Below are 22,450 nucleotides of genomic sequence, written 5' to 3'. Positions count from 1 at the left end.
CTCAGCACCTACACCAGGAGAGCCCACCATCCTCCTCCCCTCAGCACCTACACCAGGAGACCCCGCCATCCTCCTCAGCACCTACACCAGGAGACCCCACCATCCTCCTCCCCTCAGCACCTACACCAGGAGACCCCGCCATCCTCCTCCCCTCAGCACCTACACCAGGAGACCCCGCCATCCTCCTCACCTCAGCACCTACACCAGGAGACCCCACCATCCTCCTCCCCTCAGCACCTACACCAGGAGACCCCGCCATCCCCCTCAGCACCTACACCAGGAGACCCCGCCATCCTCCTCAGCACCTACACCAGGAGACCCCGCCATCCTCCTCCCCTCAGCACCTACACCAGGAGACCCCGCCATCCCCCTCAGCACCTACACCAGGAGACCCCGCCATCCTCCTCAGCACCTACACCAGGAGACCCCACCATCCTCCTCCCCTCAGCACCTACACCAGGAGACCCCGCCATCCTCCTCCCCTCAGCACCTACACCAGGAGACCCCATCCTCCTCCCCTCAGCACCTACACCATGAGACCCCGCCATCCTCCTCCCCTCAGCACCTAAACCAGGAGACCCCGCCATCCTCCTCCCCTCAGCACCTAAACCAGGAGACCCCGCCATCCTCCTCCCCTCAGCACCTACACCAGGAGACCCCGCCATCCTCCTCCCCTCAGCACCTACACCAGGAGACCCCGCCATCCTCCTCAGCACCTACACCAGGAGACCCCGCCATCCTCCTCAGCACCTACACCAGGAGACCCTGCCATCCTCCTCAGCACCTACACCAGGAGACCCCGCCATCCTCCTCAGCACCTACACCAGAAGACCCCACCATCCTCCTCCCCTCAGCACCTACACCAGGAGACCCCACCGTCCACCTCAGCACCTTCACCAGGAGATCCCGCCGTCCTCCTCTGCACCTACACCAGGAGATCCCGCCATCCTCCTCAACAACTACACCAGGAGACCCCACCATCCTCCTCAGCACCTACACCAGGAGACCCCGCCATCCTCCTCAGCACCTTCACCAGGAGATCCCGCCATCCTCCTCAGCACCTACACCAGGAGACCCCGCCATCCTCCTCAGCACCTACACCAGGAGACCCCGCCATCCTCCTCCCCTCAGCACCTACACCAGGAGACCCCACCATCCTCCTCCCCTCAGCACCTACACCAGGAGACCCCACCATCCTCCTCAGCACCTACACCAGGAGACCCCGCCATCCTCCTCCCCTCAGCACCTACACCAGGAGACCCCACCATCCTCCTCCCCTCAGCACCTACACCAGGAGACCCCGCCATCCTCCTCCCCTCAGCACCTACACCAGGAGACCCCGCCATCCTCCTCCCCTCAGCACCTACACCAGGAGACCCCGCCATCCTCCTCAGCACCTACACCAGGAGACCCCGCCATCCTCCTCAGCACCTACACCAGGAGACCCCGCCATCCTCCTCAGCACCTACACCAGGAGACCCGCCATCCTCCTCTGCACCTACACCAGGAGACCCCGCCATCCTCCTCAGCACCTACACCAGGAGACCCCACCATCCTCCTCAGCACCTACACCAGGAGACCCCGCCATCCTCCTCTGCACCTACACCAGGAGACCCCACCATCCTCCTCAGCACCTACACCAGGAGACCCCACCATCCTCCTCCCCTCAGCACCTACACCAGGAGACCCCACCGTCCACCTCAGCACCTTCACCAGGAGATCCCGCCATCCTCCTCAGCACCTACACCAGGAGACCCCGCCATCCTCCTCAGCACCTACACCTGGAGACCCCGCCATCCTCCTGCCCTCAGCACCTAAACCAGGAGACCCCGCCATCCTCCTCCCCTCAGCACCTACACCAGGAGACCCCGCCATCCTCCTCCCCTCAGCACCTACACCAGGAGACCCCGCCATCCTCCTCCCCTCAGCACCTACACCAGGAGACCCCGCCATCCTCCTCCCCTCAGCACCTACACCAGGAGACCCCACCGTCCACCTCAGCACCTTCACCAGGAGATCCCGCCATCCTCCTCAGCACCTACACCAGGAGACCCCGCCATCCTCCTCAGCACCTACACCTGGAGACCCCGCCATCCTCCTGCCCTCAGCACCTACACCAGGAGACCCCGCCATCCTCCTCAGCACCTACACCAGGAGACCCCACCATCCTCCTCAGCACCTACACCAGGAGATTCCGCCATACCCCTCAGTACCTACACCAGGAGACCCCGCCATCCCCCTCAGCACCTACACCAAGAGACCCCACCATCCTCAGCACCTACACCAGGAGACCCCGCCATCATCCTCAGCACCTACACCAGGAGACCCCGACAACCTCCTCAGCACCTACACCAGGAGACCCCGCCATCCTCCTCAGCACCTACACCAGGAGACCCCGCCATCATCCTCAGCACCTACACCAGGAGACCCCGACAACCTCCTCAGCACCTACACCAGGAGACCCCGACAACCTCCTCAGCACCTACACCAGAAGACCCCACCATCCCCCTCCCCTCAGCACCTACACCAGGAGACCCCCGCCATCCCCCTCCCCTCAGCACCTACACCAGGAGACCCCGCCATCCTCCTCCCCTCAGCACCTACACCAGGAGACCCCACCATCCTCCTCCCCTCAGCACCTACACCAGGAGACCCCGCCATCCTCTTACACCAGGAGACCCCGCCCTCCTCTTACACCAGGAGACCCCGCCCTCCTCTTACACCAGGTTTTCCCGCCATAATCCTCAGCACCTACACCAGAAGACCCCACCATCCCCCTCCCCTCAGCACCTACACCAGGAGACCCCGCCATCCTCCTCCCCTCAGCACCTACACCAGGAGACCCCGCCATCCTCCTCGCCTCAGCACCTACACCAGGAGACCCCGCCATCCCCCTCAGCACCTACACCAGGAGACCCCGCCATCCTCCTCGCCTCAGCACCTACACCAGGAGACCCCGCCATCCTCCTCGCCTCAGCACCTACACCAGGAGACCCCGCCATCCCCCTCAGCACCTACACCAGGAGACCCCGCCATCCTCCTCAGCACCTACACCAGGAGACCCCACCATCCTCCTCCCCTCAGCACCTACACCAGGAGACCCCGCCATCCTCTTACACCAGGAGACCCCGCCCTCCTCTTACACCAGGAGACCCCGCCCTCCTCTTACACCAGGAGACCCCGCCCTCCTCTTACACCAGGTTTTCCCGCCATAATCCTCAGCACCTGCACCAGGAGACCCCGCCATCCTCCTCAGCACCTACACCAGGAGACCCCGCCATCCTCCTCAGCACCTACACCATGAGACCCCGCCCTCCTTTTACACCAGGAGACCCCGCCCTCCTCTTACACCAGGAAACCCCGCCCTCCTCCTACACCAGGAGACCCCGCCCTCCTCTTACACCAGGAGACCCCGCCCTTCTCTTACACCAGGTTTTCCCGCCATCCTCCTCAGCACCTACACCAAAAGACCCCGCCCTCCTCTTACAACAGCAGACCCGCCATCCTCAACACCTACAAAAGGAGACCCCGCCATCCTCCTCAGCACCTACAAAAGGAGACCCCGCCATCCTCCTCAGCACCTACACCAGGAGACCCCGCCATCCCCCTCACCACCTACACCAGGAGACCCCGCCATCCCCCTCACCACCTACACCAGGAGACCCCGCCATCCTCCTCAGCACCTACACCAGGAGACCCCGCCATCCTCCTCAGCACCTACACCAGGAGACCCCGCCATCCTCCTCAGCACCTACACCAGGAGACCCCACCATCCTCCTACACCAGGAGACCCCACCATTCTCCCCTCACCACCTACACCAGGAGACCCCGCCATCCTCCTCACCACCTACACCAGGAGACCCCACCATCCTCCTTAGCACCTACACCAGGAGACCCCGCCATCCCCCTCTCAGCAAGTACACCAGGAGACCTCGCCATCCCGCTCACCTCCTCAGCACCTACAACAGGAGACCCCACCATCCTCCTTAGCACCTACACCAGGAGACCCCGCCATCCTCCTCAGCCCCTACACCAGGAGACCCCGCCATCCTCCTCAGCACCTACACCAGGAGATTCCACCATACCCCTCAATACCTACACCAGGAGACCCCGCCATCCTCCTCAGCACCTACACCAGGAGACCCCACCATCTTCATCAGCACCTACACCAGGAGACCCCGCCATTTTCCTCACCACCTACACCAGGAGACCCCGCCATCCTCCTCACCACCTACACCAGGAGACCCCGCCATCCTCCTCACCACCTACACCAGGAGACCCCGCCATCCTCCTCACCACCTACACCAGGAGACCCCGCCATCCTCCTCACCACCTACACCAGGAGACACCGCCATCCTCCACAGCACCTACAAAAGGAGACCCCGCCATCCTCCTCAGCACCTACACCAGGAGACGCCGCCATCCCCCTCCCTTCAGCACCTACACCAGGAGACGACGCCATCCTCCTCAGGACCTACACCAGGAGACCCCGCCATCCTCCTCACCACCTACACCAGGAGACCCCGCCATCCTCCACAGCACCTACACCAGGAGACCCCACCATCCTCCTCAGCACCTACACCAGGAGAGCCCACCATCCTCCTCAGCACCTACACCAGGAGACCCCGCCATTCTCCTCAGCACCTACACCAGGAGACCCCACCATCCTCCTCCCCTCAGCACCTACACCAGGAGACCCCGCCATCCTCCACAGCACCTACACCAGGAGACCCTGCCATCCCCCTCCCCTCAGAACCTACACCAGGAGACCCCGCCATCCTCCTCAGCACCTACACCAGGAGACTCCACCATCCTCCTTAGCACCTACACCAGGAGACCCTGCCATCCCCCTCAGCACCTACACCAGGAGACCCCACCATCCTCCTTAGCACCTACACCAAGAGACCCCGCCATCCTCCTCACCACCTACACCAGGGAACCCCGCCATCCTCCTCCCCTCAGCACCTACACCAGGAGACCTCGCCCTCCTCCTCAGCACCTACACCAGGAGACGCCGCCATCCCCCTCCCCTCAGCACCTACACCAGGAGACCCCACCATCCTCCTCAGCACCTACACCAGGAGACCCCGCCATCCTCCTCAGCACCTACACCAGGAGACCCTGCCATACCCCTCCCCTCAGAACCTACACCAAGAGACCCCACCATCCTCCTCAGCACCTACACCAGGAGACCCCACCATCCTCCTCAGCACCTACACCAGGAGACCCTGCCATACCCCTCCCCTCAGAACCTACACCAAGAGACCCCGCCATCCTCCTCAGCACCTAAACCAGGAGACCCCGCCATCCTCCTCAGCACCTACACCAGGAGACCCCACCATCCTCCTCAGCACCTACACCAGGAGACCCCGCCATCCCCCTCCCCTCAGCACCTACACCAGGAGACCCCGCCATCCCCCTCCCCTCAGCACCTACACCAGGAGACCACGCCATCCCCCTCCCCTCAGCACCTACACCAGGAGACCCCGCCATCCTCCTCAGCACCTACACCAGGAGACCCCCCCATCCCCCTCCCCTCAGAACCTACACCAGGAGACCCCGCCATCCTCCTCAGCACCTACACCAGGAGACCCCGCCAACCTCCTCAACAACTACACCAGGAGACCCCGCCAACATTTTCAGCACCTACACCAAGAGACCCCGCCATCCTCCTCTGCACCTACACCAGGAGACCCCGCCAACCTCCTCAGCACCTACACCAGGAGACCCTGCCATCCTCCAACACCAGGAGACCCCACCGTCCTCCTCAGCACCTACACCAGGAGACCCCGCCATCCTCCTCAGCACCTACACCAGGAAACCCCGCCATCCTCCTCAGCACCTACACCAGGACACCCCGCCATCCTCCTCAGCACCTACACCAGGAGACCCCGCCATCCTCCTCAGCACCTACACCAGGAAACCCCGCCATCCTCCTCAGCACCTACACCAGGAGACCCCGCCATCCTCCTCAGCACCTACACCAGGAGACCCCACCATCCTCCTCAGCACCTACACCAGGAGACCCCGCCATACCCCTCAGTACCTATACCAGGAGACCCCACCATCCTCCTCAGCACCTACACCAGGAGACCCCGCCATCCTCCTCAGAACCTACACCAGGAAACCCCGCCATCCTCCTCAGCACCTACACCAGGAGACCCCGCCATCCTCCTCAGCACCTACACCAGGAGACCCCACCATCCTCCTCAGCACCTACACCAGGAGACCCCGCCATACCCCTCAGTACCTATACCAGGAGACCCCACCATCCCCCTCAGCACCTACACCAGGAGACCCCACCTTCCTCTTGCACCAGGAGACCCCACCATCCTCCTCAGCACCTACACCAGGAGACCCCACCCTCCTCTTACACCAGGAGACCCCGCCATCCCCCTCAGCACCTACACCAGGAGACCCCGCCCTCCTCTTACACCAGGAGACCCTGCCCTCCTCTTACACGAGGAGACCCCGTCCTCCTCGTACACCAGGAGACCCCACCATCCTCATCCTCCTCAGCACCTACACCAGGAGACCCCACCATCCTCCTTAGCACCTACACCAGGAGACCCCGCCATCCTCCTCAGCACCTACACCAGGAGACCCCACCATCCTCCTTAGCACCTACACCAGGAGACCCCGCCATCCCCCTCAGCACCTATACAAGGAGACCCCGCCATCCTCCTCAGCACCTACAAAAGGAGACCCCGCCATCCTCCTCAGCACCTACACCAGGAGACCCCGCCATCCCCCTCAGCACCTACACCAGGAGACCCCGCCATCCTCCTCAGCACCTACACCATGAGACCCCACCATCCTCCTCCCCTCAGCACCTACACCAGGAGACCCCGCCATCCTCCTCAGCACCTACAAAAGGAGACCCCGCCATCCTCCTCAGCACCTACACCAGGAGACCCCGCCATCCCCCTCAGCACCTACACCAGGAGACCCCGCCATCCTCCTCAGCACCTACACCATGAGACCCCACCATCCTCCTCCCCTCAGCACCTACACCAGGAGACCCCGCCATCCTCCTCAGCACCTACACCAGGAGACCCCGCCATCCCCCTCAGCACCTACACCAGGAGACCCCACCATCCTCCTCCCCTCAGCACCTACACCAGGAGACCCCACCATCCTCCTCAGCACCTACACCTGGAGACCCCACGATCCTCCTCAGCACCTACACCAGGAGACCCCACCATACCCCTCAGTACCTACACCAGGAGACCTCGCCATCCTCCTCAGCACCTACACCAGGAGACCCCACCATCCCCCTCAGCACCTACACCAGGAGACCCCACCATCCTCTTGCACCAGGAGACCCCACCATCCTCCTCAGCACCTACACCAGGAGACCCCGCCATCCCCCTCAGCACCTACACCAGGAGACCCCACCCTCCTCTTACACCAGGAGACCCCGCCATCCCCCTCAGCACCTACACCAGGAGACCCCGCCCTCCTCTTACACCAGGAGACCCTGCCCTCCTCTTACACCAGGAGACCCCGTCCTCCTCGTACACCAGGAGACCCCACCATCCTCATCCTCCTCAGCACCTACACCAGGAGACCCCGCCATCCTCCTCAGCACCTACACCAGGAGACCCCGCCATCCTCCTTAGCACCTACACCAGGAGACCCTGCCATCCCCCTCAGCACCTACACCAGGAGACCCCGCCATCCTCATCCTCCTCAGCACCTACACCAGGAGACCCCGCCATCCTCCTCACCACCTACACCAGGAGACCCCGCCATCCTCCTCACCACCTACACCAGGAGACCCCGCCATCCTCCTCCCCTCACCACCTACACCAGGAGACCCCGCCATCCTCCTCCCCTCAGCACCTACACCAGGAGACCCCGCCCTCCTCTTACACCAGGAGACCCCGCCCTCCTCTTACACCAGGAGACCCCGCCCTCCTCTTACACCAGGAGACCCCGCCCTCCTCTTACACCAGGAGACCCCGCCCTCCTCTTACACCAGGAGACCCCGCCCTCCTCTTACACCAGGAGACCCCGCCCTCCTCTTACACCAGGAGACCCCGCCCTCCTCTTCCACCAGGAGACCCCGCCCTCCTCTTACACCAGGAGACCCCGCCCTCCTCTTACACCAGGAGACCCCGCCCTCCTCTTACACCAGGAGACCCCGCCCTCCTCCTCCCCTCCTCAGTAATAAGTTGTCAGGTTCCCGCGGAAGCTTCTATGTATAACAATATCCCCACCCACTCCATCACATTGCCACGCCTATAAACTCCGGACAACCCCGCCCCCTTACCGGAGCTCGTCTCTATGACAACACAGCGCGTCGGCGTCAGGGTCCGAATCTGAAGTGAGTATTGAGCTGCCTGTGTCCCTCCGTATACCGCCCCCCCCTCCGTATACCGCCCCCCCCTCCGTATACCGCCCCCCCCTCCGTATACCGCCCCCCCCTCCGTATACCGCCCCCCCCTCCGTATACCGCCCCCCCTCTATATACTGACTGTACTCTATATACTGACTGTACCCCCTGTATAGTGACTGTACCCCTATATACTGACTCTACCCCCTATATACTGACTGTACCCCCCTATATACTGACTGTACCTGCTATATACTGACTGTACTCCCTGTATACTGACTGTACCCCCTATATACTGACTGTACCCCCTATATACTGACTGTACTCCCTGTATACTGACTGTACCCCCTATATACTGACTGTACCCCCTATATTCTGACTGTACTCCCTGTATACTGACTGTACCCCCTATATACTGACTGTACCCCCTATATTCTGACTGTACTCCCTGTATACTGACTGTACCCCCTATATACTGACTGTACTCCCTATATACTGACTGTACTCCCTGTATACTGACTGTACCCCCTATATACTGACTGTACCCCCTATATTCTGACTGTACTCCCTGTATACTGACTGTACCCCCTATATACTGACTGTACCCCCTATATACTGACTGTACTCCCTGTATACTGACTGTACCCCCTATATACTGACTGTACCCCCTATATACTGACTGTACTCCCTGTATACTGACTGTACCCCCTATATACTGACTGTACCCCCTATATTCTGACTGTACTCCCTGTATACTGACTGTACCCCCTATATACTGACTGTACTCCCTGTATACTGACTGTACCCCCTATATAGTGACTGTACCCCCTATATACTGACTGTACCCACTATATACTGACTGTACTCAATTTACTGACTGTACCTCCTATATACTGACTGTACCCCCTATATACTGACTGTACCCCCTATATACTGACTGTACTCTATACACTGACTGTACCCCCTATATACTGACTGTACTCCCTATATACTGACTGTACCTGCTATATACTGACTGTACCTGCTATATACTGACTGTACCCCCTATATAGTGACTGTACTCCCTATATACTGACTGTACTCCCTGTATACTGACTGTACTCTATATACTGACTGTACTCTATTTACTGACTGTACCCCCTATATACTGACTGTACCTGCTATATACTGACTGTACTCCCTGTATACTGACTGTACCCCCTATATACTGACTGTACTCTATATACTGACTGTACCCCCTATATACTGACTGTACCCCCTATATACTGACTGTACCTGCTATATACTGACTGTACTCCCTGTATACTGACTGTACCCCCTATATACTGACTGTACCCCCTGGATACTGACTGTACCCCCTATATACTGACTGTACTCTATATACTGACTGTACCCCCTATATACTGACTGTACCCCTATATACTGACTGTACCCCCTATATACTGACTGTACTCCCTGTATACTTACTGTACCCCCTATATACTGACTGTACCCCCTATATAGTGACTGTACTCTATATACTGACTGTACCCCCTATATACTGACTGTACCCCCTATATATTGACTGTACTCCCTGGATACTGACTGTACCCCCTATATACTGACTGTACCCCCTATATACTGACTGTACCCCCTGGATACTGACTGTACCCCTATATACTGACTGTACCCCTATATACTGACTGTACTCTATATACAAACTGTACCCCCTATATACTGACTGTACTCTATATACTGACTGTACCCCCTATATACTGACTGTACTCCCTGGATACTGACTGTACCCCCTATATACTGACTGTACTCTATATACTGACTGTACCCCCTATATACTGACTGTACCCCCTATATACTGACTGTACCCCCTATATACTGACTGTACCCCCTATATACTGACTGTACTCCTATATACTGACTGTACCCCCTATATACTGACTGTACCCCCTATATACTGACTGTACTCCTATATACTGACTGTACTCCCTATATACTGACTGTACCCCCTATATACTGACTGTACTCCCTATATACTGACTGTACCCCCTATATACTGACTGTACTCCTATATACTGACTGTACTCCCTATATACTGACTGTACTCTATATACTGACTGTACCCCCTATATACTGACTGTACTCCCTGTATACTGACTGTACCCCCTATATACTGACTGTACTCCCTGTATACTGACTGTACCCCTATATACTGACTGTACCCCCTATATAGTGACTGTACTCCCTGTATACTGACTGTACCCCCTATATACTGACTGTACTCCCTATATACTGACTGTACCCCCTATATACTGACTGTACCCCCTATATACTGACTGTACTCCCTATATACTGACTGTACCCCCTATATACTGACTGTACCCCCTATATACTGACTGTACTCCCTATATACTGACTCTACCCCCTATATAGTGACTGTACTCCCTGTATACTGACTGTACCCCCTATATACTGACTCTACCCCCTATATACTGACTGTACTCCCTATATAGTGACTGTACTCCCTGTATACTGACTCTACCCCCTATATACTGACTGTACCCCTATATAGTGACTGTACCCCCTATATAGTCACTGTACTCCCTGTATACTGACTCTACCCCCTATATACTGACTGTACCCCCTATATACTGACTGTACCCCCTGGATACTGACTGTACCCCCTATATACTGACTGTACCCCCCATATACTGACTGTACCCCCTATATAGTGACTGTACCCCCTATATACTGACTGTACCCCCTATATAGTGACTGTACTCCCTGTATACTGACTTTACCCCCTATATACTGACTGTACCCCCTATATACTGACTGTACCCCCTGGATACTGACTGTACCCCTATATACTGACTGTACTCTGTATACAAACTGTACCCCCTATATACTGACTGTACTCTATATACTGACTGTACCCCCTATATACTGACTGTACCCCCTATATAGTGACTGTACTCCCTGGATACTGACTGTACTCTATATACTGACTGTACCCCCTATATACTGACTCTACTCTATATACTGACTGTACCCCCTATATACTGACTGTACTCCCTATATACTGACTGTACCCCCTGTATACTGACTGTACTCCCTGTATACTGACTCTACCCCCGATATACTGACTGTACCCCCTATATACTGACTGTACCCCCTATATACGGACTGTACCCCCTGGATACTGACTGTACCCCCTATATAGTGACTGTACTCCCTGTATACTGACTCTACCCCCTATATACTGACTGTACCCCCTATATACTGACTCTACCCCCTATATACTGACTGTACCCCCTATATAGTGACTGTACTCCCTGTATACTGACTCTACCCCCTATATACTGACTGTACCTCCTATATACTGACTGTACCCCTATATAGTGACTGTACTCCCTGGATACTGACTGTACCCCCTATATACTGACTGTACTCCCTGGATACTGACTGTACCCCCTATATAGTGACTGTACTCCCTGGATACTGACTGTACCCCCTATATACTGACTGTACTCTATATACTGACTGTACCCCCTATATACTGACTGTACTCCCTATATACTGACTGTACCCCCTATATACTGACTGTACTCCCTGCATACTGACTGTACTCCCTATATACTGACTGTACTCCCTGTATACTGACTGTACCCCCTATATACTGACTCTACCCCCTATATACTGACTGTACCCCCTATATAGTGACTGTACTCCCTGTATACTGACTCTACCCCCTATATAGTGACTGTACCCCCTATATAGTGACTGTACCCCCTATATACTGACTGTACTCCTATATACTGACTGTACCCCCTATATACTGTCTGTACTCCCTATATACTGACTGTACCCCCTATATACTGACTGTACTCCCTGTATACTGACTGTACCCCCTATATACTGACTGTACTCCCTATATACTGACTGTACCCCCTATATACTGACTGTACTCCCTGTATACTGACTGTACCCCCTATATACTGACTGTACCCCCTATATACTGACTGTACTCTATATACTGACTGTACCTGCTATATACTGACTGTACTCCTATATACTGACTGTACTCTATATACTGACTGTACCCCCTATATAATGACTGTACTCTATATACTGACTGTACCCCCTATATACTGACTGTACCCCCTATATACTGACTGTACTCCCTGTATACTGACTGTACCCCCTATATACTGACTGTACCCCCTATATACTGACTGTACTCCCTGTATACTGACTGTACCCCCCATATACTGACTGTACTCCCTGTATACTGACTGTACTCCTATATACTGACTGTACTCTATATACTGACTGTACCCCCTATATACTGACTGTACCCCCTATATACTGACTGTACTCCCTATATACTGACTGTACCCCCTATATACTGACTGTACTCTATATACTGACTGTACCCCCTGTATACTGACTGTACCCCCTATATAGTGACTGTACTCTAAATACTGACTCTACCCCCTATATACTGACTGTACTCCCTATATACTGACTGTACTCCTATATACTGACTGTACCCCCTATATACTGACTGTACTCCCTGTATACTGACTCTACCCCCTATATACTGACTGTACTCCCTGTATACTGACTGTACCCCCTATATAGTGACTGTACTCTAAATACTGACTCTACCCCCTATCTACTGACTGTACTCCCTGTATACTGACTGTACTCCCTATATACTGACGTTACTCCCTGTATACTGACTCTACCCCCTATATACTGACTGTACCCCCTATATACTGACTGTACCCCCTATATAGTGACTGTACTCCCTGGATACTGACTGTACCCCCTATATACTGACTGTACTCTATATACTGACTGTACCCCCTATATACTGACTGTACTCCCTGTATACTGACTGTACCCCATATATACTGACTGTACTCCCTATATACTGACTGTACCCCCTATATACTGACTGTACTCCCTGTATACTGACTGTACCCCCTATATACTGACTGTACTCCCTATATACTGACTGTACCCCCTATATACTGACTGTACTCCCTGTATACTGACTGTACCCCCTATATACTGACTGTACTCTAAATACTGACTCTACCCCCTATATACTGACTGTACTCCCTATATACTGACTGTACCCCCTATATAGTGACTGTACTCCCTGGATACTGACTGTACCCCCTATGTACTGACTGTACTCCCTATATACTGACTGTACCCCCTATATACTGACTGTACTCCCTATATACTGACTGTACTCCCTGTATACTGACTCTACCCCCTATATACTGACTGTACCCCCTATATACTGACTGTACCCCCTATATACTGACTGTACCCCCTATATACTGACTGTACCCCCTATGTACTGACTGTACTCCCTGTATACTGACTGTACCCCCTATATAGTGACTGTACTCCTATATACTGACTCTACCCCCTATATACTGACTGTACTCCCTATATACTGACTGTACTCCCTATATACTGACTCTACTCTATATACTGACTGTACCCCCTATATACTGACTGTACTCCCTATATAGTGACTGTACTCCCTGGATACTGACTGTACCCCCTATATACTGACTGTACTCTATATACTGACTGTACACCCTATATACTGACTGTACTCCCTATATACTGACTGTACCCCCTATATACTGACTCTACTCTATATACTGACTGTACCCCCTATATACTGACTGTACTCCCTATATACTGACTGTACCCCCTATATACTAACTGTACTCTATATACTGACTGTACCCCCTATATACTGACTGTACTTCCTATGTACTGACTGTACCCCCTATATACTGACTGTACCCCCTATATACTGACTGTACTCCCTATATACTGACTGTACTCCCTGTATACTGACTCTACCCCCTATATACTGACTGTACTCCCTTTATACTGATTCTACCCCCTATATTCTGACTGTACTCCCTATATTCTGACTGTACCCCCTATATAGTGACTGTACTCCCTGTATACTGACTGTACCCCCTATATACTGACTGTACTCCCTATATACTGACTGTACCCCCTATATACTGACTGTACTCCCTGTATACTGACTCTTCCCCCTATATACTGACTGTACTCCCTATATACTGACTGTACCCCCTATCTACTGACTGTACTCCCTATATACTGACTGTACCCCCTATATACTGACTGTACTCCCTGTATACTGACTGTACCCCTTATATACTGACTGTACTCTAAATACTGACTCTACCCCCTATATACTGACTGTACCCCCTATATAGTGACTGTACTCCCTGTATACTGACTCTACCCCCTATATAGTGACTGTACCCCCTATATAGTGACTGTACTCCCTGGATACTGACTGTACCCCCTATATACTGACTGTACTCCCTGTATACTGACTCTACCCCCTATATAGTGACTGTACCCCCTATATAGTGACTGTACTCCCTGGATACTGACTGTACCCCCTATATACTGACTGTACTCTATATACTGACTGTACCCCCTATATACTAACTGTACTCTATATACTGACTGTACCCCCTATATACTGACTGTACTTCCTATATACTGACTGTACCCCCTATATACTGACTGTACTTCCTATATACTGACTGTACCCTTATATACTGACTGTACTCCCTGTATACTGACTGTACCCCCTATATACTGACTGTACTCCCTATATACTGACTGTACCCCCTATATACTGACTGTACTCCCTGTATACTGACTCTACCCCCTATATACTGACTGTACTCCCTGTATACTGACTGTACCCCCTATATACTGACTGTACTCCCTATATACTGACTGTACTCCCTATATACTGACTGTACCCCCTATATAGTGACTGTACTCCCTGTATACTGACTGTACCCCTATATACTGACTGTACTCCCTATATACTGACTGTACCCCCCTATATACTGACTGTACCCACTATATACTGACTGTACTCCTATATACTGACTGTACCCCTATATACTGACTGTACTCCCTATATACTGACTGTACCCCCTATATACTGACTGTACTCCTTGTATACTGACTCTACCCCCTATATACTGACTGTACTCCCTGTATACTGACTGTACCCCCTATATACTGACTGTACTCCCTATATACTGACTGTACCCCCTATATAGTGACTGTACTCCCTGTATACTGACTGTACCCCTATATACTGACTGTACTCCCTATATACTGAATGTACCCCCTATATACTGACTGTACTCCCTGTATACTGACTGTACCCCCTATATACTGACTATACCCCCTATATACTGACTGTACTCCCTGTATACTGACTGTACCCCCTATATACTGACTGTACTCCCTATATACTGACTGTACCCCCTATATAGTGACTGTACTCCCTGTATACTGACTGTACCCCTATATACTGACTGTACTCCCTATATACTGAATGTACCCCCTATATACTGACTGTACTCCCTGTATACTGACTGTACCCCCTATATACTGACTGTACCCCCTATATAGTGACTGTACCCCCTATATAGTGACTGTACTCCCTGTATACTGACTGTACCCACTATATACTGACTGTACTCCTATATACTGACTGTACCCCCTATATACTGACTGTACCCACTATATACTGACTGTACTCCTATATACTGACTGTACCCCTATATACTGACTGTACCCCCTATATACTGACTGTACTCACTGTATACTGACTGTACATCTTATATATTGACTGTACCCCTATATACTGACTGTACCCACTATATACTGACTGTACTCCTATATACTGACTGTACCCCTATATACTGACTGTACCCCCTATATACTGACTGTACCCCCTATATACTGACTGTACTCTATATACTGACTGTACCCCCTATATACTGACTGTACTCTATATACTGACTGTACCCCCCTATATACTGACTGTACTCCCTATATACTGACTGTACCCCCTATATACTGACTGTACTCCCTATATACTGACTGTACTCCTATATACTGACTGTACTCTATATACTGACTGTACCCCCTATATACTGACTGTACTCTATATACTGACTGTACCCCCTATATACTGACTGTACTCCCTATATACTGACTGTACCCCCTATATACTGACTGTACTCCCTGTATACTGACTGTACCCCCTATATACTGACTGTACTCCCTATATACTGACTGTACTTCCTGTATACTGACTGTACCCCCTATATACTGACTGTACTCTAAATACTGACTCTACCCCCTATATACTGACTGTACTCCCTATATACTGACTGTACTCCTATATACTGACTGTACTCCTTGTATACTGACTCTACCCCCTATATACTGACTGTACCCCCTGTATACTGACTGTACCCCCTATACAGTGACTGTACTCTAAATACTGACTCTACCCCCTATATACTGACTGTACTCTATATACTGACTGTACCCCCTATATACTGACTGTACTCTATATACTGAATGTACCCCCTATATACTGACTGTACCCCCTATATACTGACTGTACTCCCTGTATACTGACTGTACCCCCTATATACTGACTGTACTCCCTATATACTGACTGTACCCCCTATATACTGACTGTACTCCCTGTATACTGACTGTACCCCATATATAGTGACTGTACTCTAAATACTGACTCTACCCCCTATATACTGACTGTACTCCCTGTATACTGACTCTACCCCCTATATACTGACTGTACCCCCTGTATACTGACTGTACCCCCTATATACTGACTGTACCCCCTATATACTGACTGTACCCCCTATATACTGACTGTACTCCCTGTATACTGACTCTACCCCCTATATACTGACTGTACCCCCTATATACTGACTGTACTCCCTATATACTGACTCTAACCCCTTATATAGTGACTGTACTCCCTGTATACTGACTCTACCCCCTATATACTGACTGTACCCCCTATATACTGACTGTACTCGATATACTGACTGTACCCCCTATATACTGACTGTACCCCCTATATACTGACTGTACTCCTTGTATACTGACTGTACCCCCTATATACTGACTGTACATCTTATATATTGACTGTACCCCTATATACTGACTGTACCCACTATATACTGACTGTACTCCCTATATACTGACTGTACCCCCTATATACTGACTGTACTCCCTGAATACTGACTGTACTCCTATATACTGACTGTACCCCCTATTTATTGACTGTACTCTATATACTGACTGTACCCCCTATATACTGACTGTACCCCCTATATACTGACTGTACTCCCTGTATACTGACTGTACCCCCTATATAGTAACTGTACTCCCTGTATACTGACTCTACCCCCTATATACTGTCTGTACTCCCTGTATACTGACTCTACCCCCTATATACTGACTGTACTCCCTGTATACTGACTGTACTCCCTTTATACTGACTCTACCCCCTATTTACTGACTGTACCCCCTATATACTGACTGTACTCCCTATATACTGACTGTACCCCCTATATACTGACTGTACTCCCTATATACTGACTGTACCCCCTATATACTGACTGTACTCCCTGTATACTGACTGTACCCTTATATACTGACTGTACATCTTATATATTGACTGTACCCCTATATACTGACTGTACCCACTATATACTGACTGTACTCCTATATACTGACTGTACCCCCTATATACTGACTGTACTCCCTATATACTGACTGTACCCCCTATATACTGACTGTACTCCCTGTATACTGACTGTACTCCTATATACCGACTGTACCCCCTATATACTGACTGTACTCTCTGTATACTGACTCTACCCCCTATATACTGACTGTACCCTCTATATACTGACTGTACCCCCTGTATACTGACTGTACTCTATATACTGACTGTACCCCCTATATACTGACTGTACTCTATATACTGACTGTACCCCCTATATACTGACTGTACTCCCTATATACTGACTGTACCCCCTATATACTGACTGTACTCCCTGTATACTGACTGTACCCCATATATAGTGACTGTACTCTAAATACTGACTCTACCCCCTATATACTGACTGTACTCCCTGTATACTGACTCTACCCCCTATATACTGACTGTACTCCCTATATACTGACTGTACTCTATATACTGACTGTACCCCCTATATACTGACTGTACTCCCTATATACTGACTGTACCCCCTATATACTGACTGTACTCCCTATATACTGACTGTACCCCCTATATACTGACTGTACTCCTTGTATACTGACTGTACCCCCTATATACTGACTGTACATCTTATATATTGACTGTACCCCTATATACTGACTGTACCCACTATATACTGACTGTACTCCTATATACTGACTGTACCCCCTATATACTGACTGTACTCCCTATATACTGACTGTACCCCCTATATACTGACTGTACTCCCTGTATACTGACTGTACTCCTATTTACTGACTGTACTCTATATACTGACTGTACCCCCTATTTATTGACTGTACTCTATATACTGACTGTACCCCCTATATACTGACTGTACCCCCTATATACTGACTGTACTCCCTGTATACTGACTGTACCCCCTATATACTGACTGTACTCCCTATATACTGACTGTACCCCCTATATACTGACTGTACTCCCTGTATACTGACTGTACCCCATATATAGTGACTGTACTCTAAATACTGACTCTACCCCCTATATACTGACTGTACTCCCTGTATACTGACTCTACCCCCTATATACTGACTGTACTCCCTGTATACTGACTGTACCCCCTATATACTGACTGTACCCCCTATATACTGACTGTACTCCCTATATACTGACTGTACCCCCTATATACTGACTGTACTCCCTGTATACTGACTCTACCCCCTATATACTGACTGTACCCCCTATATACTGACTGTACTCCCTGTATACTGACTCTACCCCCTATATACTAACTGTACCCCCTATATACTGACTGTACTCGATATACTGACTGTACCCCCTATATACTGACTGTACTCCCTATATACTGACTGTACCCCCTATATACTGACTGTACTCCTTGTATACTGACTGTACCCCCTATATACTGACTGTACATCTTATATATTGACTGTACCCCTATATACTGACTGTACCCACTATATACTGACTGTACTCCTATATACTGACTGTACCCCCTATATACTGACTGTACTCCCTATATACTGACTGTACCCCCTATATACTGACTGTACTCCCTGTATACTGACTGTACTCCTATTTACTGACTGTACTCTATATACTGACTGTACCCCCTATTTATTGACTGTACTCTATATACTGACTGTACCCCCTATATACTGACTGTACTCCCTATATACTGACTGTACCCCCTATATACTGACTGTACTCCCTGTATACTGACTGTACCCCCTATATAGTGACTGTACCCCCTATATACTGACTGTACTCCCTATATACTGACTGTACCCCCTATATACTGACTGTACTCCCTGTATACTGACTCTACCCCCTATATACTGACTGTACCCCTATATACTGACTGTACTCCCTATATACTGACTGTACCCCCTTATATACTGACTGTACCCCCTATATACTGACTGTACCCCCTATATACTGACTGTACTCCCTGTATACTGACGGTACCCCCTGTATACTGACGGTACCCCCTATATACTGACTGTACCCCCTATATAGTGACTGTACTCCCTTTATACTGACTCTACCCCCTATATACTGACTGTACCCCCTATATACTGACTGTACTCTATATACTGACTGTACCCCCTATATACTGACTGTACCCCCTATATACTGACTGTACTCCCTGTATACTGACTGTACCCTTATATACTGACTGTACATCTTATATATTGACTGTACCCCTATATACTGACTGTACCCACTATATACTGACTGTACTCCTATATACTGACTGTACCCCCTATATACTGACTGTACCCCCTATATACTGACTGTACTCCCTATATACTGACTGTACCCCCTATATACTGACTGTACTCCCTGTATACTGACTGTACTCCTATATACCGACTGTACCCCCTATATACTGACTGTACTCTCTGTATACTGACTCTACCCCCTATATACTGACTGTACCCTCTATATACTGACTGTACCCCCTATATACTGACTGTACTCTATATACTGACTGTACCCCCTATATACTGACTGTACTCTATATACTGACTGTACCCCCTATATACTGACTGTACTCCCTATATACTGACTGTACCCCCTATATACTGACTGTACTCCCTGTATACTGACTGTACCCCCTATATACTGACTGTACTCTAAATACTGACTCTACCCCCTATATAGTGACTGTACTCCCTGTATACTGACTCTACCCCCTATATACTGACTGTACTCCCTATATACTGACTGTACCCCCTATATACTGACTGTACCCCCTATATAGTGACTGTACTCTAAATACTGACTCTACCCCCTATATACTGACTGTACTCCCTGTATACTGACTGTACCCCCTATATACTGACTTTACCCCCTTTATACTGACTGTACCCCCTATATACTGACTGTATTCCCTGTATACTGACTGTACCCCCTGTATACTGACTGTACTCCCTGTATACTGACTCTACCCCCTATATACTGACTGTACCCCCTATATACTGACTGTACTCCCTATATACTGACTGTACCCCCTATATACTGACTGTACTCCCTGTATACTCACTGTACCCCCTATATACTGACTGTACCCCCCTATATACTGACTGTACCCCTTTATATAGTGACTGTACTCCCTGTATACTGACTCTACCCCCTATATACTGACTGCACCCCCTATATACTAACTGTACTCTATATACTGACTGTACCCCCTATATACTGACTGTACCCCCTATATACTGACTGTACTCTATATACTGACTGTACCCCCTATATACTGACTGTACCCCTTTATATAGTGACTGGACTCCCTGTATACTGACTCTACCCCCTATATACTGACTGCACCCCCTATATACTGACTGTACTCTATATACTGACTGTACTCCCTATATACTGACTGTACCCCCTATATACTGACTGTACTCCCTATATACTGACTGTACCCCCTGGATACTGACTGTGCTCCCTGTATACTGACTGTACCCCCTATATAGTGACTGTACCCCTATATACTGACTGTACCCCCTATATACTGACTGTACTCCCTGTATACTGACTGTACTCCCTGTATACTGACTGTACTCTAAATACTGACTCTACCCCCTATATACTGACTGTACTCCCTGTATACTGACTGTACCCCCTATATACTGACTGTACCCCCTATATACTGACTGTACTCCTATATACTGACTGTACCCCCTATATAGTGACTGTACTCTAAATACTGACTCTACCCCCTATATACTGACTGTACTCCCTGTATACTGACTCTACCCCCTATATACTGACTGTACTCCCTGTATACTGACTGTACCCCCTATATACTGACTGTGCCCCCTATATACTGACTGTACTCCCTATATACTGACTGTACCCCCTATATACTGACTTTACTCCCTGTATACTGACTCTACCCCCTATATACTGACTGTACTTCCTGTGTACTGACTGTACCCCCTATATACTGAGTGTACCCCCTATATACTGACTGTACTCCCTATATACTGACTGTACTCCCTGTATACTGACTCTACCCCCTATATACTGACTGTACTCCCTATATACTGACTGTACCCACTATATACTGACTGTACTCCTATATACTGACTGTACCCCCTATATACTGACTGTACTCCCTATATACTGACTGTACCCCCTATATACTGACTGTACTCCCTGTATACTGACTGTACTCTATATGTTTACTGTACCCTCTATTTACTGACTGTACTCTATATTCTGACTGTACCCCCTATATACTGACTGTACTCCCTATATACTGACTGTACCCCCTATATACTGACTGTACTCCCTGTATACTGACTGTACCCCCTATATACTGACTGTACTCCCTGTATACTGTCTCTACCCCCTATATAGTGACTGTACTCCCTATATACTGACTGTACCCCCTATATACTGACTGTACTCCCTGTATACTGACTGTA

At 50.6% G+C, this 22,450-nt stretch overlaps 1 long non-coding RNA gene across 1 annotated transcript in view; it reads left to right on the top strand.

Moving 5' to 3' along the window:
* Positions 1 to 8,152: 8,152 nt before the first annotated feature.
* The window catches only part of LOC138784245 (uncharacterized), a 62,454-nt gene continuing 48,156 nt past the window's right edge, over positions 8,153 to 22,450 (top strand). The window contains exon 1 of the long non-coding RNA XR_011361792.1: positions 8,153 to 8,329. This is a non-coding gene — a long non-coding RNA (uncharacterized lncRNA). The remainder of the gene's footprint in view (positions 8,330 to 22,450) is intronic.

This window comes from Dendropsophus ebraccatus, chromosome 2, assembly GCF_027789765.1.
Source record: "Dendropsophus ebraccatus isolate aDenEbr1 chromosome 2, aDenEbr1.pat, whole genome shotgun sequence".
Lineage (NCBI taxonomy): Eukaryota > Metazoa > Chordata > Amphibia > Anura > Hylidae > Dendropsophus > Dendropsophus ebraccatus.
This window is presented reverse-complemented; position numbering and strand designations above follow the sequence as displayed.